Below are 26,236 nucleotides of genomic sequence, written 5' to 3' on the forward strand. Positions count from 1 at the left end.
TCAATATTTTTGTACTTACCTGTTTGTAGATAGGAAGTCGATATTCTGTCACTCGATATTTTACCTTGATATTCTGGTAAATCAATATTTTTCTCCTCGATATTCTGTCAGTGATCCCTCTTAACTGGCCACATCATTTTACCATCCCTTTGCACTTTACAACTTCTGACTGGAACACCCCTTGAAACAATGTCCCAGCTCTCATACTTCACCCCCATACTTGGGCCAAAATCAAGTCTGAAGAGCAATGTGCTTTGCTTAGCAGGGACAGACAGGAACAAGGGACTGATATTTGCGAGGCTGCTGCTGATTTCATCAACTGGATATCCGATCTCTGATCATGGCACCAAATTCTGGCATATAAAATGTTTCTTTGTGGAATAGGTAATAACTGTATAAACCAGCTAATACCTGTCCTTTTCCGTGCATTTTCCCTAATCCCAATTAGGAAACCTCTGACATCATCCATATGCTCATAGTAGGCTTTCCGGTGCCCTAGTTTACCTGGCGTAGGATGGCACATAGGCGGTACGTTCTTTCTACAGACAATGTAGAAGTTAACTGTTTCAGCACCTCCAAGTGCAAATAAACTCGTGCATGGAGGTGTAAGCAAACAATGCGAGGTCAGGCAAAAATATGGGTCTGCAACTCGGGTGGTGGCATCAGGTGACTAGTGAAGCATGTGGAAACCGCAGACAGCCAGGAAGGTTGCTCTCAGCACTTTGACCACAGGTGAAAGGGCGGAGAACAGGGCCTAGACAACAGTTGCCAAGTAACTGCAGTACACCACCTTCCCTCTGTGGCCCTTTCCTCTAGCCAGAATGGTTTCTTGATGCACTGAATGACCTCTGAATCTACCCCTTCTTTTTGCTTGCACTTTGAAAAACGTTAGTAAATTTGTGAGTTAATAATCTCGGCAACTTCAGACCCAGAACCAACCTACAGTCTAGACCAGTCTAGACCTTATTCAATCACACCTAACTGAGCATAGGTTTGCCATTTTGTCTTGTGACTGGAATCAGAAAGGCAAGAAATGGAAGAAAGCCCTTATGAAGTCCATAAAAGTTAGAATCCCTTCCTACTATCTCTGTAAGATACTATCGACTTAGTAAAAGGCTCAAGCCTTAACGCATGCATTTTACCAGAAAACTATAGGGGCATATTATCAAGGGCCTTATCTCCGCTTTTTTGGCTTTAAAAGCCAAAAAAGCGGAGATAATGTTTTCGCCCTATTTACAAGGCAGTGCTAACATGCATTAGCGCATGTTAGCAGCCTTTTTACCGAAGCCTCGCTTTGCATCTCTAATGAGATGCAAAGTGGGCGTTTCCTTCAAACACAACACGCGAATCATGGCTAACAGCACTTCTCCCTATCAACAAGCTGGCCCAAGACACCATTACCGACGTTAAAATCCGCGCTAACTGTGGATATCGCCAAAAGCTAACGTCTGCAAAAAAGCAGACTTAGCTATACATATGATGGAAGGTGGATTCTATGGCTGAATCCACATCTCCCTATTTGCAAGGAATACCCTATCGCTTTCGTTGTTGCGCTGGATTTCCAGCGATGTTCGCGGATTTCGCCGCTATCGCCGGATTTAATATCGCCGTGGAGATATGTGTTGTAAATAACACGATATCTCGGCGATCAAAACCGGCGGTAGCCGGCGTTAAGCAAATCCGTGCTAAGGCCACTCAGCGATATTTAACGCTGTTCTTTGGTGATATGCCCCATCGTTTTTTAATGTTTTTATGTAGTCTCAGTTCTTTGTCAGACTTTAGTGCTAACAGATCATTTTGCCTTGGAATAGCAATGCATGTTTTGAAAATACTTACATTCAAATGAAATATTAGATGATTTTGATGAGACCTAGCTCTGGAGATCCCATGTTAAAACATTTTGGGATACCATTGAGTGGCTTTTTGATGGGAGGATTTAGCCAGTTTAATTAGCATGGTTGATCAATCAATCTGAATAACGATTGAGTAGTTAAAATAGCAATACAGCTATGAAGGTTCTCAATTATCATTAGTTATTCCTATTTTGATTAATGATGCATGGTTATACTTTATGGGGCATACACATTTTTTAAAATTGTATCTTCTTGTGTACATCAACAAAGAATGGCAAATGAACTATGTGGCCTATTAGCATACATCTGGTGCGGGACTTCAATATCCAACTATGTAAATTGCCCTCTAAAACTATTTGTGGTATGATTTCATCAATGAACGAGGACTCTACCCATTTTTTACATTCAAACTATGGCAGGAAACTCAATGAGCTTATTTTTAAATATGACTAAGGCTTTAGCAATGAGTTTGGGAATAGCCCAATTGGTGTATCCTGTGCCTCTGACGGCATTATGGGTAAAAGTGATATAGATTTTTTACTTTTTCCAAATCGTTACTCAATTTATATTACTAACTTTACATTACACGATTGTGCACTGGGTGACCATTTACCCCCAGAGTCTAATGTAAAATTTGTGTCAGTAAAAGATCGAAGGGACCATGGCCACACTCTAGCCGTGGAGAAACTAGAGCTTTCACGAACTAATGGGTTTACACTACACTGGTCTATGATCAATCAAACTGACTTTCTAGAGAAACTAATCCAGCAGAAAAAGAGTGCTTTCAATGTTTTTTTGGACTCCTCAGCAGAGCCCCCTGCTATTGTGGAATCTTTTGCACAAATAACCAGTGCTATTAAATTAGGGCTATAAGCCAGGCAGAAGGCAGAAACAGGAAAGAGGAAGGGCTGGTTTGACCGCGTGTGCAGCGCGATCCATAAAAAACGTTTAGGAACTCTGAAAAATAACCCCAGAAATATTGAGGAGGTTCAGCACTGGAGGCGGGAACATAGGCTTGCTTTAAAAAACCATAAAAAAATAATAAAAGAGGAGACTTGGGAAAAATTGTATGAGGTGAGCCGAAGCAACGATACCACTGCATTTTGGCATGTGGTTAATTCTCCTTTCCTTAATGAAGCTGATAAACCAAAAATTGAGGTTGCGGTGACTGAAGAGGATTGGGTAACACATTTTTCCAACTTATATTCGTCTGCTGCAAACAAGGTTACTCACCACTCAGTTTTAACTCCTGTGGCAGCTCCACAAACATTTACTCCCGCACCTGACTGGTCTGCCTTCAATTTTACTCTGGAAGAAGTCTCTCTTGCTATTAGCTCAAACAAGGGCAACAAAGCACCTGGGCCAGATGGGATTCCAATTGACTTATTTAAAGCAAATATTGATCTCTGGTGTCCCCTCCTTACCCATGTTTTTACATCCTACCAGAGCACGGGGTTCCCCTTGACCTGGGGAGAATGTCAGATTGTACCTATATTTAAAAAAGGGGATTGAAACTGTCCATCGTACTAGCGACCAATCTCTCTACTTGATGCTTTGGTCAAGTTGGTAGGGAGTAAACTTTTAGCTAGATTACAAATTTGGCCAGATAGCAATAATAAGATCTCTGACCTACTATATGGATTCCACCAGGGAATTGGCACAACTGAGCAAGCCATTAATCTGAGTTTGCTATTGGGCAAATATGCACACATTAAAAACGGCAATTTATATATGGTATTTGTTGACTTACCGTCAGCTTTCAATTGTGTAATTCGTGAGAAACTGTCGGCAGAGATGACTTCACTGGGTATCGACAGTACTATTATTAATTTTTTAAAGAACCTGTACTCAAACAGCTCTGCACGAGTACGGTTTGGTACAAAAGAGAATGTACTCACCCCTTTAGAATAGAAAAAGGGGTTTGCCACGGGTGCGTACCTGCACCTTTTCTATTCAATGTATATATTAATAACTTGGGCAATATGCTGTTTGTTCATTCACTGATTTGCCACAAGTAAAGCATCGGTCAATCCCAGTTCTGCTTTACGCGGATGACGCGGTTCTTATGGCACGCACACCTCTGGCCCTGCAACTCCTCCTTGATAGTTTCACCCTATTTACGGAGAACCTGGGGTTACAAATTAACATAAGTAAGACCTTTGTAATGAAAGTGGGATGTAGTGTGGCCAAGTGCCACAACATCTACATAGGAAAAGAGATTCTACCTCCAACCCTGACTTTTTCTTATTTGGGTATTTTATTTGATTACGAAGGGACCTTTAAAAGTGCTATTAATGCCAGGTATTTAATAATAAAAAGAAAAGTGCTATTAATGCAAGAAGATTGCAGTTTGTAAGACCATCATGGCCCTTCGCAGTTTTGCCAGGAAAATGGAGAATATCCAACAAAAAGAAATGCTAACCATATATTATGCAAAATGCAGAACTATAGCAATGTATGGTTCTGATATTTGGGGATAAGTGAATGCTGATTCTCTACAGGCGGTGGAAAATGTCTTTTTTTAAAGTCTTTCAGCACTTCCCTCCAGTTGTTCAAATCATGTATGTCACTCAGAATTGGGTGTCAATTATCTAATAGATCTGATCAGGATTCAACCAGTTCTACTGGCACAAAATATGGACCTCGGAATACAGAGACTTGAATTGTGCCATATCTAAAGACTGCTGTGATTCTCAATTGGCCTTAAAGATCCCTTGCCTAAAGTGTATTAAGAAGTTTATGTTAGATATTGGCCATCTGGAGTTTTACGAACGACCTGAATCTCTGTCAACCATCTCAAGGACCGCACTAAAAACAGAATGCCTAAATCACCTGGAGGATTTGAGATTCTGTGTTGGACTGGCCAAAACATCTGTGAAACACAACCAAGTGATCCTGGCCAATTTTTCAATGCAACCATATTGTCTTAATGCTCAACACACGCTTTAGGCTAAACATATTCCACCGCCTGACAAGTTTCCCAACCCTCAATAACTGGTCTAATGAATTACAGCGTTGCCCCTGTGATAACGTATCTAACCAATCAATAATGGACATTGTAGTTTTTTGAAAATTTTATATGGATCTGAGAAGATCTTTTACTGTACCCTTATTGAAATCACTACATTTTTAACAATGATGGCCAGAATTTTTATATATGCAACTTCTTCGAAATCTGTATCCGTGCATGATACTTGCAAGGTTTCTTAGGTCAACTCAAGCAAGGAGAAAATCTTTACCAGTTGTGGGTTAATACATGAACTGTTTGTTAAAATGTGATTTGAACTTTTGCACTCCCGATTTTATTGTATCTTAATTGTCTGTACTTTTTATTATGAATTTTAATCTTCTTGTATTCTTTTATGACACACCTTGTGTGAACCAAATAAAGGTAAATTAAATTGAATTGAATTGAATTGAACTGTAATAGTTGATAAATAGAGGAGAAATAACAGCACCATCTAAAGTGGAGACTCAGAGACTGATAGTGCTGTGTGACTGCGTGTTGTTTGTGGCAGCTGGGAAGAACCACAGATCAGAGAAGGCATCAGTGCCATTGTTATGTCTCTCCAGGGTTTTGGATTACCTATATAAGTCTCTCCCTTGGGAAGAGCCGGTGCTTGTCAATCTACTCGCGAGCTGGTAGACCATGGCTCGTTGTTTGAGGACCTTCTCTGTGTCGTGTGGTTTCCATTGTTACTATACCAAGGCAACTCCCTGGTGTCAGAGCTCTCGTCAGCCATTTTGAAAGCGGCAACCGCTCCTTTTAATCTGGAGCTCGCTTTCCACTTCCCGGTGGAGTCTGCTGCAGTTGCTCCATGGAATCAGAGCTTGCTGCAGTTTTTGCCTAGGATTCCGGCTTCAGCGGCTCCAGGGGTTCAGAGCCAATTTAGTGCGTTCAGTTCGAGAATGCTTGTTACCTAAGGAAATGCACTCCCAACAAACCTTCTGCCGTGACTTGTGTGCACACTTCCGCTTTGTGGAGTTCGAGTTGTCCAGCTAGCATCGAAACTAATGCTCCCTTGCTCTATATCATCTTATGTTTTCCATGAGAGGGGTCAACCTCACTCACAACTTTTTCCTGAAATCAAGGCATATTTATTTACCCTATTGGGCCAGCGTGCGTTCTCAAGACAAGAGTAAGCATCACGCTCAAACTTTCTTTCTTTTACATATCATTTTGGTCTTTTTCAGAAGTAGCTGTTTGATACTTTGCTTGATGTCATTAGAGGATGCTGTGATGACATACATTTAATACTGGAGATCTTGTGGATTACCGGCAACCTCCTTGACTCTAGCAGACAAGTTCAACCGTTGGTGTTTACTTTATTCATTGACTGCAGTTTGTGGTTCGACTCTTCCCAGTATGCAAAGCATGTGAACTTGTCTTAGATGTGGGGGATTATTCATGGCTCCCATTCATACTGACATTAGTGAGCGGGGTGTTAAGAAGTATTAAGAGCTATGCTTTCTATTGCGTACAGTGTGCCCTAGTGTTTCATCGTATATCGATAAAGAAGGATTTCTAGTGTCAGGAGAGGACTGAAGAGGCCCTCTGGAAGCAGACCGCTGCTTTTTGTTGTTTTACTCCTTTCCCTTTTCCCCTGTGTACTTTTGTGCAGAGTAGGGTGTGGTATACTCCCTGGGGGGTTGTGCTAGGGGATATTGGGAAAAGTATATCGCCCCTGCTGGATCTGTTCCTGAAGGTTAGTGGCTGTGTGTTGTTCACCAATCGGAATCTGACACAGAGAACTCAACGCTGATTCGTCTCGCATTCTGGACGCTAGTAGTCAAACTTTCCAGGAGCAGTAAAGGAGCTCCTTTCCAAAAGTTTCATATTCAGAGCTCATGGGGCAAATTTACGATAACTAGCGCATCCCTGCATATCAGCAGAGATGCGACAGTTATTTTGCAGGACGTTAGAAACCCCTTGTGCCACCATGGATGTGCTGCATTTATAATGCGGCGCACCGTAGCTCAAGGATAGACAGATGCATGACACATCTGTCAGCGTATAGGTGACGCAGTGCTGGAGTCGTGTAGCAAGCGCGACGCAACTCCAGCACTGCTCAGGGGCGCCCAATACCTGCTGTGCTGCATCACTCCTTATGCCTGCTACAAGCAGACATAAGGTATTGACGCAGCGGGGACGTAAAAGTGACTCAGTGAAATTTTGTAGATTTCACTGCATCACGTTTACGTGGCTTCCTTGCGACGGAACTCCCACCCTGCATACATTATACCTGATGCAGGTATAATGTAGCGCAGGGCTTTACAATGTGACGCATCTCACTAGATGCGTCACGTTGTAAATATGTTGCATAGTGGCGCCTTGTTTACGACGCCGCTGTCTCACAGAAGTGATGCAACGGTGTCGTAAAGATATTGTAAGGGGCTTGTAAATCTGCCCCTCTGCTTCTTGGGACTCACATCTTCTGTGGTATTAGAGCTGCATAATTTCCTCTGCAGCTACGGTCACTCCATGCACCAGAAGAGCAGAGCAGCCCTCACATCTGTGAGTACACATGCTCGTTGCACGTCTGTGTATTCAAACATTTCTACAACGCGCTTGAAGTGCAATCTGAGCTTTTCCTTGTTTTAGCACATTTGTTTGTTTTCTCACACTGGAGTGCTCAACTATAATTTTGTTTGTTTACTCGCGCTGGAGCGTTCAACTATTTCTTTGTTTGCTCTGTTATGCTGGAGCACTCATCTATCATTTTGTTTTCAATGCACTTGGTGCGCTCATACATGCACCTATTCCCTGCACTTGGAGCACCATCTCTGCATAGTGCTGTTCCTCATGGTAATGGATTCCCAAGAGCACCACAGAATGCATAGCATCTGAGGGAAACACTCAGTGACATTAACTAAGTCTTGGCTGGAAATTATGGGATTACCTGATCACCCTTCATACCCAGGTTAATACTCTTGCTTTACCCTCTCATTATTGGGATGTTGTTTGTGGGCATGTATACATATGATAAAGGTACTTATTATAATGCATTCCTTTTCTTTATGGTAGAAACCTTTGTGCTGAGTGGTGCGAACATCTTCGTATTCCATACCTCACAACTGTACCAAAGACTCATTCTGTACTTGCATCACATTTTTCAGGTCGTTATTAGAGTCTAGGGTTGGGTGGGAATTCACAGGGATACCACATGTATCCCGTTACTGACCCTGTTTTTTTTTCTTAGGATACAAACACTCAAGCTTTGAAGGGACATTCACCTGATACAACAAGGCCTTCTCCCTCATACCCCACCCTTCTTTCTTGTCCTGTTGATACATATTTATATCAAGTAACAGGAAAGGGACATTGGAGTTGGTATATATCGTCTCTGCAAGGCCTCGCCATGGACTCAAGGTAAAGTTTGCAGTGGTCTGACAATTTCCCCAAACTGGTCCTCTTGGGATGTAAGGGGACCATCTTCCCTGGTCCTGGGGAGTGCCCACTGGTTCCAGGGTCAATTCATTGTCAGAGTCCTGAGGCCAGGTGCAGTCAGGCATTCCTCCCTTCAATTGTCCATGGTGGTTGCCTCCAAGTCCAGTGTTTTGCAGAAACGTACATCCAAGAGAGAGAGCTCTCCCCCCTGTGCAATGCCATTTAAAGTGGGGCTGGAAGTGCCAGCATTAACAGACCTTTGGCCTATCCTGAGGTGTCACATCACCTATCCGCCCCTGTTTTAACCTTCCTGCACAGCCTTCTGGGATACTTCAATATGGCGTCACCCAAGAGTCACTTGCCGCATGTGGTCTGGGGAGTCTCAATTTCACCTCTCACTGATATTACTGCCATGGCCTGCCTCAGCAAACTTCAAAGGAGATCCCCTGCTGGGTTGGCTCAAGAGTCTGGGCTCCCGCCCTTTGTTCAGTGGGCTTGGACCGGCCCTCATCCTGGAACAGGATGGCAGCTGGATGATTGATGCAGAGCAGTCCCACCTACCCCTTCCTCTTCAGGAGCTGACCTAATTAAGGTTAGTTGCTCCCTTTGTGTGGGGAGGACTTTGCTCCTGCTGCTGGAGGGAAAAGTAATTAATCATGCCCAGCAGAGTGACAACTGGCCTGGGCTGTGATCCTGAGCTGAGCCAGAGAAACATGACATTCCTGGATGACCTATAAGCTGTACAGATATGACTTTGGACTTTACAGGATTGTTGTTGTTACACTGTACATTGGTATGACTCTGGCATCTGTAGACCTAAGCAGAGAGTAGCTGAGCTGTAAAGCAGTCTCCCCCATGGTGTATAATTTAGGGTGTTGGAAGGTGGTTTATTGGTGGTGGTAAGCATGCACCTACCACAAGTAACAATGCCACCAACACTGCACTGGGTCCTAAAAAGGTTCTCTATAAATTAGTCCCTTGCTCAACCTTTGGTAGCTGACACTGGGAAATAAGGCTTAACTTAGGAGACTGGCATGTAAAGCATTTAAAACACCAATGCAAAAATTAAGTAAGACACAACACACAAAAGAAATTCCCACACCAATCTATGTAAATAGGAAATGTTGTTATCTTTACAATGACCGCAAAAGGACCAAAATCCAACATAAGGAACCGGAGATATGAAATTTGAAAGAATAAACACTTTCTAGTGCTTAAAAACTAATAGCGCCACTCTGGGACATCCGGTCACGCTTGACCTGGACAAAGTCAAAGTTCCAGGCCGACTGTGATGATCCCCCCTCAAATACACTAAGAGGGAGGCCTAGGCCAAAATGTTACCTTCATACTTAAAAAGTTTTGTTCATCGGCTTGACTTTCAGGGAGGTCCCGGTCAAATCTTGGAAGTCGGACCTCCGGAGCTCTTCTGTGGGACAAACCTTGAATTCAGATCAGGTCGAGGTTGAAAGTGGCTGGCTTGGCCCTTGTTGTTGAGTTGGTAACATTTTGGAGCTTTTTCCAAAACTTTCCCAAACTTCTGGAGGTCCTTCCAGAAGGACTCCTCGTAGGTTCCAAGGGTCCAAGCACAAATCCAAGGGTCTGGAATCTCCTAGATGGTCCTTGGCAGGCCACAATACACTTTGTCAACCCCTTTAAGGTCCACTGGATGCACTCCAGAAGTGCGACTCTGGCTGGAGAAGGGTCAGTTAAGCTCTGTTAACCTGTAGCTGCAGGGAGTCCACTCCTTACTCCTTCTTGAAGTAAAGCAACGTCCTCAGAACTGTAGTACCACATAGTGCAGCAGGTGCAGTCTTCACCAGGCAGTCCCTTGAGTGCAGATCAAGAATTCCAGCAGGACAGTCCTCCTTCTTCTTGGAGTTTTAGACAGTGGAACTGAGAGGCTATGCACCTCTCACATATCTATTCTCATCTTCCTGGTACCAAGAGGGGGACACCCTTTACCAATGAGATGCAGGGTGCCACCCAGGTGCATGACCACTTCCTCCAAAGTGTGGCATCTTCTTATCCCAGAAAGCACCATTCTTCCAAATTCCATGATAAATGAAATCTCAGCAGAGCAGTAAGAGCCAACTAAACCAATTCTCTGTGTGGCTCATTTCCATAGCTCTCCTCCCTGTAACATCTGCAAGTTCCTTCCTTAAGCCTGCTATCTGGCAGGGGCACAGTGGACTGGGGGTAGGTAGGCCTGGCATTCCCTGCCTGTCCTGTCCTCCTTTGAAGCCTCATGTTCCTCATGCTCCTCATCCTCCCCCTTGCCCTGACATTCTGGTGTAGCAGCAGAGCTGTCTCCAGCAGATTCAGCAGATCGCCTCTTCCCTGGATAGCCACTTATCACCGAATCAATGCAGCCTTTTTTTTTATAGAGTTTTATATAGCGTGAACTAGACCTGAAGATATTAGGTATAAGAGCGTTTTACATAGCACCAGTTTCCTTATGCAAGGACACATTAATATTTTTTGTTAGGCACTGAATGTTGAGCGTCATTGCTGAGACTCGAACCCAGTTCCCTAGCTTCGACGTCGACTGCTCTAGCCGTAAGGCTACTTCCTCTCCCAGCCGTGCTAAGTCTTATAGCACTGACAAATCTGGGAACTGGAGGAAGCCTGGATTTTGGCTTATAGAAAAGAAAGTGTTATAACTTATTTTCTGCACAAGTTATGATAAATTCAAAAAGTGCAATATGTTGGATTTTTCAATACCATTCTGTTAACTCTTTGAATTAAATTTCACACTTTCCTAGCAATTGTTATGTGTCCATAACATATTGTCATGTTAGCCTTTGAGGCCAAGAATCTACAATGGAGAAGATGAAAAGTTCAATTCCTCTCTCACCAAGGTTTTTTAAAACATTTCTTATAAGGATCCTGCTCATAGTTACAAGACCCCCCAACCCTGGGACACCCAGGGCAGACATTGGGGTCGCCTAATATGTAAAGATGATGTAGACAGTGCCCACAGCACCAAAGTCGATTTCTCAGGGAATTTCCTACACTGGGGAAAATAAAATGGGCAGTTTTCTTTCACATGGTTTATAAAACATCCTTTGTAGGGACCCTGATTATAATTACCTGACCCCTCACCCATGGAACACATAGAGGAGACTTTGGAGGTACCTGATATGTAACAATAATGCAGATTATCACTTTTATAGTGCTCCTGTCACCAAAGTTGAGTTTGCAGTAAATGTACTTCCTAAAAGCAGTGCTGCAACTCAGAGCTGCTTTCAAAATTACCTCAGGCTCTCAGCAGTGTACGCATGCAAGTGCAAACAAGACTGCTGACCTCTAAACTGCAAGGCCCTATTACATACCAGGGACTTGTAGGTAGTTTTCATCCTCTTGCCCTAATATCCCCTTGGGACTTACAGGGTAGGTCATGCCAATTATAAGTGTACCTCAATGCATGTGTGTGTTTAACACAGCACTGGCCCTGGGCCTGACTAGCAGGGCTCAGGGCACAGTTAGAGTCAGCTACCATTATTACCAGTCAGCACACAAACATTGGGGGTGAACTCGTCAAAAGGGTGACTTTCTAATGGAGGGTGTCTGCAGACCAGAAAGTAAAGCAAACTGATTTCCCTATCTGTGCACAGCAACATAATAAGGCCTTTTTTAGGTTACTACACAGCCCTCCATAGGCCCTTCTGCACCAGGCTACCTGTGCGCATTTCCTGGGCTGCGCACAACAGGTGTCTCCAATCTGCAGCCCTCACATGTGTGCACACATGTTCACGTGTAACCAGCCACGTTCCCCTTGCCTTGGCTCTCCCACAGTAAAAGGTCAAAACACAGGTGATCAAAAAGCAAATAATCCAGGTAGATTAGATGTTCAGAACCACCTTCTCACAGTTAGTATGATTTTTAACTCTGGTATCAGGGAGAAAATGCACAAAAAATCATAATATTTGTTAGAAATTGAGATTCTATAAATTTTTACACGCTTGGGGAAAGAAAACTAATCTGTGCTTTAAAAGTGGCAAATAATTGAAGGCCCAGGCAGAGGTTTTTATTCATCGCCTTGACAACAATATGTTCAACTCATATGTAGACACTCTTCTGGAAAGATGTCATAAAATTAAATTAGATTTAAGTCAACAAAGCAAAGTTGTGAGGGCCAGGAGTGGTATCATGATCCAGTTTATTGCACTGTGCAGGCACAGATGGGGTCTGCATTTCTTTTTGGCGCCTTCAGTGCATATATTAACTCGAAATATCTCCGAGTTTGTGCATGTTTTGCTGGCTGTAGTGCTCGGAAACACAGAGGCAATTGCTGCTCTGCATTTCTCTGCTTTGTTGTCAGCAAAATATACATTAACCCAGAGATTTTCTGAGTTATTTCGCATGAGAAAAGTACACCAAAACGAAACACACAGATCGCTGCTGCACTAGAGCAATGGTGATGGTTCTCCATAAGGTGATTAGTGAGCTTAGCATTCCTAACTGTCCCACTGTTTGCAAACTTCTAAGTTCCCCTGCTGCCATGGCAGACAGGCAGAATGGAAGCCCATCTGAAAGGATAATTGAGCTTAATAGAATCTGATGTCGAAAAATAACTACTAATAGATTTAACTTTGGTTTGCATTAATGTAATTTTAAACACGCTGTGGCAGATTTGTATTGCCCTGGTATGAGTAGAAACTTGTAGAGTAGAGTTTAAGTAAGGAGGCTAAGAAGATGATTCAAAGTGGGGTGAAGATGTATGCTTCCTAAGATTGGTAGTTTATCTTCCCTTGCTTTAGAAGAGGGAGATGTACAGAGTTCCCACAGGCGACGCCTCAGTTGGCTTTGCTGTTGAAACGGTGGGCTTGTTGGGCAGCCAAGACGTAATGACGTGCACCTACCCCTTTTAGGGTGTGGCCACTTTCACTTGATTTCCATGGCTAGAACTGCCATGCAAGACATGAAGGTCCCAGGCAGGAATATCAAATAAACACCCTGATGCGCAAGAGAAAACTTCCTCTGCTTCAGAGCCATTGTTTTTTTGTTTGTTTTTGTTTTGAAAAACAAATTACTGCTTTGGAAGTTAATTTTTGAAAAATCTGTGTAGAAGAGGGCAAAAATAACATGATGTCTGCTTGGCAAAATCTCTTCATCAAAACGACTTACCACACCAACCAACATTTGTTAGGGAGGCAGTCGGATCCTCTGGCAGGAAGGGATCTCAAAATATGGTGGGTGGTCCACTACCAAGGGAGGACTGCCACGGGTGGCCGATGACCTCGGAGACTGGAGAGCCTCCCAGAAGGATCAAACTGAACATGCATGTGCTGCTAAAGGACCAAGAATATGAATCTAACCTTACAGCTGCAAAGATGTTAAGTTGGCCTATGTAAGATGTCCATCCAGTCCCCTTAGATAGCCTAATCCACACAGTTGTAAGTTGGCAAATATCGCCTTACATCTATGCAGAGAGCAAATTAAACATTTTTTGTGAATTCACAAATTATTCCAGGGGGCCTACTGAGATCCTGCAATTTATTTATTTATTTAAGATCTTATAAAGCACAACTGATACCCAGAAAAGTGACCCAGAGCTGATTACAGCTAAAAGCAGAACAAAATCAACCCCAAAGCCTTTTAGAGGATGAAAAGCCAGGATTTTTAGAATTTTTTGAAGAAAAAGGTTTATTTGATAGAGCGGCGAGGACACTGAAGGTTGTTCCTGAGATGAGCAGCTTGGACAGAAAGTGCTCTACCTCCTGTATGTACTCTTTTGAACTTAGGATAGATGAGCATGTTGGTATCAGCAGACCGCAACAGGTGCTTAAGGAGGTACCAATGGAATTATATTTGTTGAAGATAAATGGGCCCAGCTTGGTGGAACACCTTGTGGGCTATACAAAATAATTTAAACATAATCCTTTTAGGCAAGGGTAGCCAATAAAATGAAACCACGGTCTCTGATTCAGAGGAATGTGGTGGGAGAGACAAAGCGAGTTCAACCACAGCAGTTTAAATTCGGTAGAGGAATTTGAAGAGTTAATCAGGGGATTCCCCCCAAAAATAGAAATGCCATAATCCAGCCTGCTCAGAGTAAGCCTATACCACTAACAGACAACTGTGGCTGGGAGGGAAAGGAAGAATTCTAAGAAGTTTCTTCAACATTGAAAAGCAGGAAGGGTATAACTTATTGACCTGGCTAGAAAGAGTGAAATCCTCATCAAAATAAAACCTGAGATTTCTCAAAGAGGAAGAATCCATAGGAGCAACCTTGCACAGCTGCTGAGAGTGGATGAGAGGGACTTCCTGTTGAAAAACATAATACCTTGGTAACGATCAGTTGGTATCATCTGTATAATTTGTGAAGTTAACTCCATGATTACGACTCAGCTGAGCCAGAGATTTGAGGTAAACATAAAATAAAATAGGACTCAGGTACGATCCTTGGGGAACTCCCTGGTCAATGGGTCTGAACTCAGAATGAAAACTTGGGAGATGAACCGCTTGATTTTTATTTTCAAAGTAAGATGGACACCACTTTATAGATGTGCCTTTGACACCAACCTCTGCCAGCCTGGAAATCAAGATTTTGTGTGTGATCATATCCAAGGCAGCTGATAGATCAGATAACACAAGGGCCGCAAAGCTTCCGTGTCCACCGCCACTTGAAGGTTATTAAGGGCAGAAACATGAGCAGATTCGGTACCATGTTCGGGCATAATCCAGATCGAGCAGCATCAAGCAAATGGTAATGTTCCAAAAAATGTGAAAAGGCTCCTGTTAACAATTTTTTCCAACATATTTACAGGAAACGGCAAAAGAGATATGGTCTGGAAGTTCCATCAAATTTGATAGGTCATCTGTGGGTTTTTTAAAGAAGAGGAATTTTGCAAATTTAGGAGCCACAGAACCGGCCAATAGAGAATGATTACACATGGCCCGTAAATGTAAAGGGCCCACAAAGCAGAGTGCCATGTCTCTCCAGGGTCTGGGAGGAAGAGGATCAAGAATAAATCCAGAAGAGATGGATTTGGGCAGATTTGAAAAGCTACCTATCTCAAACTGTTCAAAATTAGTCAGCCATTGTGATTCCCTGTTCAATTGAGACGCAGCATTAATCCCTATATCTGGAGAGCCACAGAAATCTGAATCAATAACATGTTGACCTAGCCTATTGACAATATTGAGGATTTTATAAAAAAAAGAGTGACATTGTCACAGAAACCTTGAGAATGTTCAAACCTCTGAGAAGCACAGGCCATGTAAAATTTAACTGTTTGCCTCAACCTTCCCTAAAATATGTATAGAATATGGACCCAAATTCCACAAGGCTCTAATTGCCCTTAAATTCTAGGAAGTTTCAAAATAATTCAACAAAAATGCACTATTTTATTCAGCAATTAAGACAGAAAATATGTGTGAGTGACCACTAACACCCTCTGTTAAATTATCGGGAAGTCATTGGCAGTTGTTCCCATTGCTAACAGCACAAATCACATTAAAACTTACACTTTCTGCAAACCTCGTCTAAAAACCTAAATCAGAATACGCTGGCTGAAGAAAATGTTGTCCTGAGAGATGTGCATCTCCTATTGTGCTTAAATTGGGACCCACAGCAACCTTGCTATGCCAATGAATGCTTCTAGTTTTGGCCTGAAGGTCTTGCACCTCCCCTTTGAAGCCCTCTGCAATAAACATAGAAGGGTGTTTGGGAACAGACCGAGTCACATGGAAAATCTGCAGGTCTCTCTATACAGCAAACCCACATTTTCCTGGGCATACATAGAGATGGGTTAGCTACAAGATTTATGGAAAAGGAACCTTTGTTGACTTCACTGTTGAAAACCTACGATCTTTGTAGAAGCAACAAAGATAATTTCAGGCTGTATTTTCATTACAAACAACAGCCCCTTTAGTGCAACAGTTTGTAAAGAATAGGCATATAATGAAACAGCTCAAATGGACTGCTCTTGGTGTAAATAAACAGAATCCACAAAGGGGAAGTGTGGAAAACATTCTACTCAGAAGAAAGGCCACATTAAGGGGCTCTTTAACGAGTTTAGCGGCCGGGGGACCGCCGTGCCTTCGGGGGCAGTAACACCGGCAACAAGTAGGCAGTCTGATCGCCTGATTATGAACATGGCAGTGAGAATGCCAAAAGACTGCCCCCACCACCAGGATCCTAGATCCCGAGGTGGCAGCAGTAGGGATGGTGGGGGGGTTGTAGGAAGCGCCGATGCCAACACGGCTGTGCCAATTATTTGTTTGAATTTTGTCAACCTTTTCATGGCAGGGACCCCGCCATGAAACGGTCAGCATAAAGGCAGTAAAGGGGCCCCACATTAGACATTAGGGCTGGGGGCACATGTTGTGCACCCTATGCTTGCACTGTCGTGCATGAGCTGTGTGCCATGCACGACATGGTGCCAGGCAAACCGAGAGAATGACAATCCAGGCGCTGCAGTGTGGCAGCATTGTCTTCAGGCTCACTCTGTGAGCTCAAGCATGCTGTCACCGCAAGACCGCCACTGGCACACTGCCAACCCAGCAGTTAACTTGCTATGCATCAGCCAGGATGCCCCCAGCTTGGCGGCATTCTCCCCACCACCACTGGGGCGGTCTGGTAGTCAGACCACGAAACTTGTAATCAACCTCTAAGTCTCCTGCTTAGCTCCTCACTCCTTTGTATAATGAGGATTCAGAATTACAAATATCCAGTAGTTGGCATATTGATTTATTTCTGCATTAATACCACTAATTGAGAAAAGTCAATCCATGTACAAATAGGCAATCAATTTATCTTCCCTCCCATAATGAGGGACATTTGAACTGATACTCCATTCTGTTCTGTTACCCACAGTGTTTGTCCAGGGAATAACATGAGTATTTAGAATAAATACTGTGGGAATGGGCTTAAGGAGGAAACACTTCAACAGAATCAATAACTAAAGATCAGTCACAGGAGGAGAAGGGATGAGCTCAAAGATAGGTAAATTGAGCCACAATATCATGGTAAGGTCACACACAAACATAGAAAGACAAGTGCTAGACAACAGTGCCTTGACATTTTCACTTTATGCTACAGTTTGTCTCACATTATTTAGGTTCACCACAGAAAGATGCCATCAACTCCCACCTTGAAGCCAGCTTAAACCACTGCAAGGAACTCTTTGCATTGTTAAGGGGTTCTCCAACTCCACTGCTACAGAGAACACTATCACCCCCTTCCAGGATCTCTGAAACTCCCTCGCAGAGTTTTTTCATGACATAATTGCTACAATCTAAGAACCCTTTGACCCCCACCAGCCCCTAGACAGCATCAACATCCATAACACAGCAACTATCACTACATGGGACATCCTTGCACCAAACATCACCACCACTTTCGTGAACGTCATACACTAAGGAGCACCCAGAGACCCCTGTCCCCACCATATGTTCAACAAAGGAATCAAGTCAATCAGCAAGGAGCTCGCCACCATCCTCAACACCTCCATCTCCTCAGCATACTTCCCATCAGCCGGGAAGGACATGAGGTCAATCCCCTCCCAAACAAAAACACTGCAGACCCTGATGACCTCAAGAACTACTAACCAATCTCTCAGCTCCATTCTCCAGCCAAAGTCCTGGAAAAAGCAATGAGCATCCAACTTACCAATCATCTGGAAACCAACAAACACTTGGACCTCTCTCCATCAGGATTCTGCCCTAACCACAGCAAGGACACCACCCTCTTAGCAGCCACTGATGACATAAGAGCCCTCATGGACAAAGGAGCGATCACTGCCCTTATCCTCCTCGACCTCTCTGCAGCATTCAAGACCGTATCTCACTACACCCTACTATATGGTCTCAACCAGATGGGTGTCCGAGAAAAAGCCCTCAAGTGAATTGGTTCCTTTCTCACAAGAGGAACCCAGAGCAACATCATCTGAGGTGTTCCTTAAGGATCATTCCTAAGACCAACACTTTTTTTTCAATAATTCTTTTTATTGAAAATACAAAGAGACAGCAGCACAGTAGTAGAGAAATACAATGCATCTATCATCTGCAATACACATATAGTAAACGTCAGTATTACATTGTAAGACAGTTTCATAGCTTGGACTTAAGAAGATAGGTCCTCATCCTCTGTTGGTACAAAAGGCGCCTCACATATATCTCCTCTGTAAGCATTCCAGGTGCCCCAAATTGAGGACCACTTTTTTGGACATCCCCGTGCAGTGTATACAGTCTTTTCTCTACACATGCACCAGTCAAGGTTTTGTTTCCATTTTGACAATGTGGGTGGCATGTCAGACCCCCAGTTTTGTGCAATGTCCCTTTTTGCCGCTGTAAGACTTAAAGTCACCCAGGTTTTCTCGGAGGTGTTAAGGTCAGTAGGCTCCCCTATGTTAAGGAGGTAGTGCTTCGCTTTGGGGTGTATGTTTTTGTTCAGGACCGCCCTAAAGGTCCGATGTATCGCTTGCCAAAACCGCTGAATATGGTCGCATTCCCAAAGGATGTGCATAAACGTGCCTACCTGCCCACACCCTCTACGGCATTCACCCCCGCCTCCTCTCCCTATACGCAGCAATTGTGGTCCTGTGATATAAATCCTATGAAGGATCTTGAGTTGGACCAGTCACAATCGAGCGGCGATACCCACCTCCCGGGGGGACGCCACTGCCTTCCGCCACTCATAGTCATCTATTTCAAGGCCGTCTGCCACCCAGTGTTCCCTAAGTTTCTCAAGGGGGTCATGGCGGATCTGTAAGTCTCGGAAGAATTCTGTGTCCGCCATTTCATATTGTTGTTGTAATATCGAAAATGGTACTACCTCTCCCCTGGACCAAAGATCACGTATACGTGATACGCCAATTAGATCCCTTCTATCAAAACCCTTGGAGCTCCTCAGCTGACCTAGTTGTTCCGAGTCCCACAGAGAGGTGGCAAGAGTTAGCCTACTACTCCAACCCAGACTTTTCTGGACGTCGTGCCAAATCCTTACAGCATGTTTGGTTGGGCCAGTGAGCGGTAATTTGTTGTGGGGGGAGTACAATGCTACATTATAGTACCCGCCCGGCAGGAGCCATCTGTCCATGGCATATCCTGGATCATGGGGCCGCGGTAGGTGGCTTGGTTAATGGCTGCAAGTTGAGCAGCTCAGTAGTATTTTTGAATGTCTGGGAGGCTTATGCCACCGTCATACCAGTTGATGACCAATTTTTTATGTGCTATGCGGGGTCTCCCATTCCAAATCAATTCCCTCTGAAGACTCTCAATTTCCCTAAAATAACTTGCTGGCACCGGATTGGGCGCATTTTGCAATGTATATAGGAAACGGGGTAGAGACATCATTTTAAATAAAGCTGCCCGTCCAAGGAGTGAGAGAGGCAGCGTCCTCCAGGTGGCAATATCCCGCCGCAGCCTCTGTAGAGGTGGGCGCAGGTTTCTTGCAAAGTGTAATTTAGGGTCAGGAGTAACAAATATTCCCAAATAACGAAATCCACCCTGCGCGATCTGAATGGGGTAATCGTCAAATAAACGAGGGGGGGCACCCTTAAGCACATACATTATTGATTTATCCCAATTAATCGAAAAAACGGAGTGTCACACAAATGCTGCAAAAATGTCCAGGATACACCTGAGTGATCTACGGGGGGAAGTTAAAAAAAGGAGTATGTCATCTGCATATAGCGAGATGCGATCCTCCCAATCCATTGACCATTTCAGCCCTCAAATACCGGGATCCTGTCGGATCCAGGCCGCCAGGGGCTCCAGGGATAAAACAAATAATGATGGTGACAGTGGACACCCCTGGTGGGTACCTCGGCTTAGTTCAAAGGCCGCAGAGCGTTTGTTGTTCACTACTACTTGTGCCTGCGGTGTCGCATACAGTAGTCTGATCCAGGATATGAAGGTAGGTCCAAATCCCAACTTCTCAAGCACCGCCATGAGATATGGCCGTTCTACGGTATCAAAGGCCATCGAGGCATCTAGCGACAGTATAATGGCGTCTTCCTGGATTGTGTCAACCCTGCCCAATACACCATGTACTCGCCGCAGGTTAAGGGCTGTATTCCGCTGAGGCATGAAGTCCGATTGATCAGCATGTACTAAACTATTTATCACCTTGACTAGCCTAGTTGCAAGTAGCTTGGCGAGGATTTGGGGTTCAGCATTGAGAAGGGAGATGGGCCTGTACACAGTGCACATACCCTTAGGTTTGCCTTCTTTATGGATAACTACCAGAGAGGCCAGACACTGGTCCGGCGTGAGGGTACCTATACTTCTAGTTTCTTCATACATTGCCTTCAGGTGCAGGGAGAGCAAGTCAGGTCATAGCTTGTATAATTCGATGGGGAGCCCATTGGGACCCATGGCCTTCCCTGGTTTAAGACTCCGAATGGCCTGCACTATCTCTTCAGTCGTTATAGTGCTGTCTAGGTATAACTTGTCATCAGGGGAGAGTGTAGGCAGTCTGATATCTCGCAGGTGGGCTCTAGAGTCCTCCTCCCCTAGGGGCGATGTGGATTTGTATATTGTACTAAAGTGTTCTGCAAATGCTTTCGTTATTGCCATGGGGTCACTAATTATGCTGCCGCCATCTACCATCAATTCGGAGACTAGTCTGCTGGCTCTTTCTTTCTTATCAAGCCAGGCGATCAATTTGCCGGCCTTATCTCCCCATTCGTAGATCCTACCATCTCTTTCTGCACCCCATTCCTTGGCTTTATCTGTTGCCATGTGTTTGTATTCTTCCCTTTTTAGGTGTAGGAGGTGTAGTGTGTCTGGAGATGGATCCCCATCCGAAAGCCTCTCTAGGTCTAAAATGTCGGACTCAATTGTCTCCAATTCTTTGTGTTTCTCTTTCTTGGTCCCAGCAATGAGAGATATGGCACTACAACGAACAACTGATTTAAAAGCCTCCCATAGTATCTGTTGGGATTCACTCGAGCCCTGGTTCTCTTGAAAGTACAACCAGATAGATTTTAAGAGTCCTTTTTTGACCTGCGGGTTTCGCAGATACCATGGGTTGATTGGTGCGATTCCACCTGCCTGTGTTTCTCCCAACCCTATTTGTACCCACAGGGGGGAATGGTCTGAGATGCCCCTAGCTAGGTGTTTAACCTACCGGCTATAAGCCGTTTGTGTGGCGGGGGTAAACACATAGTCAATGCGAGAGAAGCTCTTGTGAGCTCCCGAGAAAAATGTGTGTTGTATACGGGTGGGGTGGAGTGCCCTCCACGTGTCTGTCAGTCTCAGGGAATCAAGAAAATCAGGCAGCCAGCGGTTCGAGGAATTCAAGTCCCTCGGGGTGTCGGTCCAAGGAGCCTGAAACTACCACATTAAAATCCCCACCTACCAAGAGGAGACCCTCAGGGAGTGCCAAGAGCAGCGTCCCCAGGTCAGTGAATGTTGCATGTTGGAGGCAACAGGGACGTAGGCTGAAATTAGATTGAGGGTGTGTCCCTCCCACCTTCTCGCGACAGCCACGTATCTACCTCCTTCATCAGTTTGTGTATACTGCAGAGTGAAGGGACACATGGTTTTCAGGAGGATACCCACCCCCCGTGAGCTTGTGGTAAAGCCAGCATGAGCGATCATCTTATAGCCCCATCGGTTGAGGGCTCTACAGGTGAATCCCTTCAAGTGGGTCTCTTGAAAAAGCACCACTTCCGGGGAGTGACGCTTGAGGTACTGGAGGACCATTGTATGCTTTAGCCTATCTCCGAGTCCGTTAACATTCCCGCTAAGTAATTTTAACTGTGCGGGCATGTATGTGATTATTATCCATGTGAATAGAGTGCAAGAAATCCAGCTGCCTTATCTCGAATAACAACCAAGTAAACTGTAAAAGAAAAAGTCTTCGAACTTCTCCCACTCCCCCAACCCCCAATCCCTCCTCCCTGATACCCTGCATTCTGAGCTCCAAACTGCTCAAATATAATAACTGTGCAGAGTGCCTGTCACCGAACCTGCAAACCATAAAAGAAGGTAACTTATGGGGAATAATCGCCTCCGCAGCCCGCCCAATTCGCAAAATAGAAGGTCTAAGTTGTGTCCTCAGCTAGGCCACCCCTGTTACTCAGTGTGAGCACTCCTCGACAAGGGTGTAGGGTGAGAAAATGCTAGTCTCTGGTGTCCCAACAGTGTCTGTCTTCTCCAACCGGGGAAAGGGTCAGAAAAGCGTCTTACCAGGTCAGTCCGTGCAGCCTCTCCTTAATCAGTCTGTTATGGAACCTCACTTGGCGTTATGGTCTCTCGCATCCCGCCAGCTCTCCAGCCAGTCCATTGCCTACTCAGGGCTATCAAAGAACCAGGCCTTCCCGTTAGATTCCACACGCAGGCGAGCCAGAAAGAGCATTGAGTACTTTACTCCTTTGTCCTGGAGCTTCTTCTTGACTGCGAGGAAGGAGCATCTGAGTTTCTGTACATTTTGAGTAAAGTCTGGAAAAAAGGAGATCGTGGCATTATCATATTTGAGTGGCGGGGCTACTCTGGCGCTCTGCAAGATTACATCACAGTCCCTGAAATTCAGTAGACGAGCCAGGATTGGCCGTGGAGGAGCCCCCAGTTTTGGTCTTCCACCTGGTACTCTGTGGGCTCTCTCGAACACAAATAAACGAGACAGGCCTTTGGGGCACAGGTGTTTCGTGATAAGGTCTTCAACTAACAGGTCCGCCGCCTGGCCCTCTGCTTTTTCTGGTACCCCAATAATTTGCACATTATTTCTTTTGGAGAGCCCTTCAAAATCGTCTAGCTTGTCTTCCGCTTGCTTCTTGAAGGCTTGGAGATCCCGGAGTTTGTTTTGTAGCTGCGAGACATCATCCACGAGACTAGAAGAGGTGACCTCAAGTTGTTTTACTTTGTCGCTCATCTTGGAGAGGTCTGCCCTGATGAGGGTGACCTCCACTGTTGTGGCTTCGGTGCGCTGATCCATTGAAGTTCGTACTCCCGCAATGGCGTCCATTACGTCCTTCAGGGTGTGCTCAGGAGGTGTACTTCCTGCCTCGGTGCTCGGCTTTTCTTTGGTCACTGTTTCGGGGGAGTTCGCTTTTTGATAGGTAAAATGGTCCAGTCTGTTCTGGGACAGCACCTTGGTACCCTTAGCGTTGGACATCTAGGCTTCTGTGGATGCCCACTATGCTGGGTGTCTCCCGCTGACCACACTGCAATGCCCTGGCCAACAGTGGCATCCAGCGTAAATTGCCACAGAGAGGTGTATCAGGTATTTAGAGATCGCTTAGTATTCAGAGTTGGTTCGGCTATGTCAGGTGAGGCCCTCCCGTTGGTAGCTACTTCAGAGCTAAGCACCTCGTAGGTCGGCTAAACTTCGGCACTGTAGGGGGTCCAAGTTTTGTGGGAAGCACTGAGTCTCTGTCAGCGGCATTCGGGCGTCATTGGTCTGTGGATCACTTCATATGTGCAAGCCGGCAGATCCCGCTGTGTTTGGTGCGCGCCCCTGCAGGGGCGGTCTCGGCGATAATGGAGGCTGCGCTCGGTGAAATTGGGAAGAGGATCGGCGTAGGTCTGCCTCAGGGTCGTGCAAGAGAAGGCGGCAGTGGAGGGGAGGGGAGGGTGATCCCGTACCACTCACCACTCGTTGCCAGTTCGGAGAAGTCTCCCACCAGCTGTATGAACAGCTGCGTGTGCTCCCCGGTCTTCCTCACTGGCGCGGCCCTGGCATTCACTACAGGCCCCGGCTTGCGATACAATCAGGATGTTAAAAAATGCGGGCGAAGATGCGGGAGCCGATCCACTACGCGGCCATCACGTTCAAGCGCGTAGCCACGCCCCCAGCCCAACACTTTTAAACACCTATATGGGCCCCCTAGCCGCCTTGGTCAGATCTCACAACATAAACATCATATCCTACACAGATGACACTCAGCTCATCCTGTCCTTCTCCTCAAACCCCTCCAGCACCAATGCTAACTCCACAGATGAATGACCAGAGTCACCAGTTGGATGCAGAGCAAGTGCCTCAAGCTTAACACCGACAAAACCGAGGTACTCATCTTTGGAGGCACCACCTCTCCCTGGAATGACACCACGTGGCCTGCAAGCTCGTCCTGCCCACACCCACAGAACACGCTAAAAACCAGGCATCATACTAGACAGCAAGCTCACAATTAGAAAACAGGTTAATGCTGTCTCATCGGTATGTTTCCACATCCTCTGCATGCTGAAGAAAATTTTCGAATAGCTTGCTACAGATACTAGATACACCATTACTCAAGCCCTTGTCACCAGCCGCCTGGATTATAGCAAAACCCTATATGTGGGGATCACTACCTAAATGCTAAATAAGCTCCAAAGCATTCAGAACGCAGCAGCAAGACTTGTCTCTGACCTTCCTAGGAGAACCCACATAACACTCCACCTCAAAGCACTGCACTGGCTCCCCATTAACAAACGATGCCAGTTCAAATTACTCACTCACACCTACAAAGCCCTCCAAAACACTGGCCCGACCTACCTCAACCACAGAGTGAACTTCCACCAACTTCCACCAACCCACCAGACTACTATACTTTGCATCCCTTTATCTTGCCCACACTCAGCACATCCTCAGAAGCAGAAGTGGAGACCGCCCCTTCTCCCACTTGGTCGCTAAACACTGAAACAACCTCCACCTCTGAACAGCTCCAAATCCTCAGGAGTTCAGTAAGAAACTTGGCTATTCAAAAGATAGCCCCGATCTGCGGCACTACCCCCTGCCCGCGTTCCTGGTTACCCTCACGGTTGATAAGTAGCGCACTATAAAAATCTGCATTGATTGATGCATATATGTGCATATTTACACATGGTGCGGTCCCACCTCACTAAAGGTTGTGATAACCACTATTGCAGGGTGGAATATTAGGTTGCATTGCTGGGAGGCCTTACCATATAATATTCTCACAATACACAGAGATGATCCTTGGATTCAACAAAATGAATCCTTAGCTCAGTCCTGGTAGTGTGGCAAACAGCAGTCCGGCATTACCTGAGAAATAAGTTAAGCGGCAGGGGCTCTATGGTAGTGGATAAAACAGCTTCAGGTAGTTTTCAGGCTAGGCAGCCTTGATATTCAGTGTGATGACATTTAATTGCACCAGCCACGGGCTTTTGAGCAGAGCTTCGAGCACCGCCATTCATTCTTTTACAAACTAAGCACTGCAAGACTGTGAAGGGAATTATACAAGAATAATCAGTTATGAGTTCATGCCTACATTGCTTTTCGTCTTGCACAAGTGCTTACTGGTGAACTAATTGGATGAAAAGAAGGTGTCGTTTTTGAAAATTAATTCGTAACTACAGGTGCACATAGAAGCAGAGGTGGTTTTGCGGCCTAGCAATGGGGCTCTGGAAAACTTTACACCTTTGTTCAATTTTCACTTCTGAACCAAATGATGCACCTTATTGACGAACGTAATCGTAAATCTGCAATCCCGCACAAAACTCGGCAGTACTACACCTGCAGAGCTTGCCTGGTGCAGCATTCCAGGAGTACTACCAAGAGTGCCACAAGTGTTTAGTTAAGTCTGCTATTTCCCCTATGTGAAGTTGTACATAGCCTACAGTTGAGAGGGACCCTAAAGTGAAAATGCACGTTTATTTTTTCTCCATGTGGAAAATATTTTTCCCAGTGGAAAACCGCTTCCACTGCATCCACACCAAATTTGTGGGTAATCCATTCATGCGCCAAACTTAGAAGGGGAGTCATTTAAGCCCTTTGCTATGTAAAGAAAACTTCTAGCACATATTCAACGTGGGAAGAGGTCAGATGGGAGATTGTGAAAATTCACACACCTTCAAATTTGTGGCTTTTAAGGCAAAATATGACTTCCCTCTCCCTTTCTCCACCCATTTTTAAGTTTACTATTGCGTACCTAAATCCATATACTGGAGAATTAAACACTAGTTAAACCAGTTTTGCTTGAGGGCAAGCTTATCGTAGCTAGCAGTCAGGCCTAAACAGAGCCACTTCCTTCTGTAACTACGGGTTTACAGTCTAAATCCGGCCCCATGACATTTTGACAAAACTCTTATTGCATATGTCTGT

This window comes from Triturus cristatus, chromosome 1_2 (assembly GCF_964204655.1).
Source record: "Triturus cristatus chromosome 1_2, aTriCri1.1, whole genome shotgun sequence".
Taxonomy (NCBI): Eukaryota; Metazoa; Chordata; class Amphibia; order Caudata; family Salamandridae; genus Triturus; species Triturus cristatus.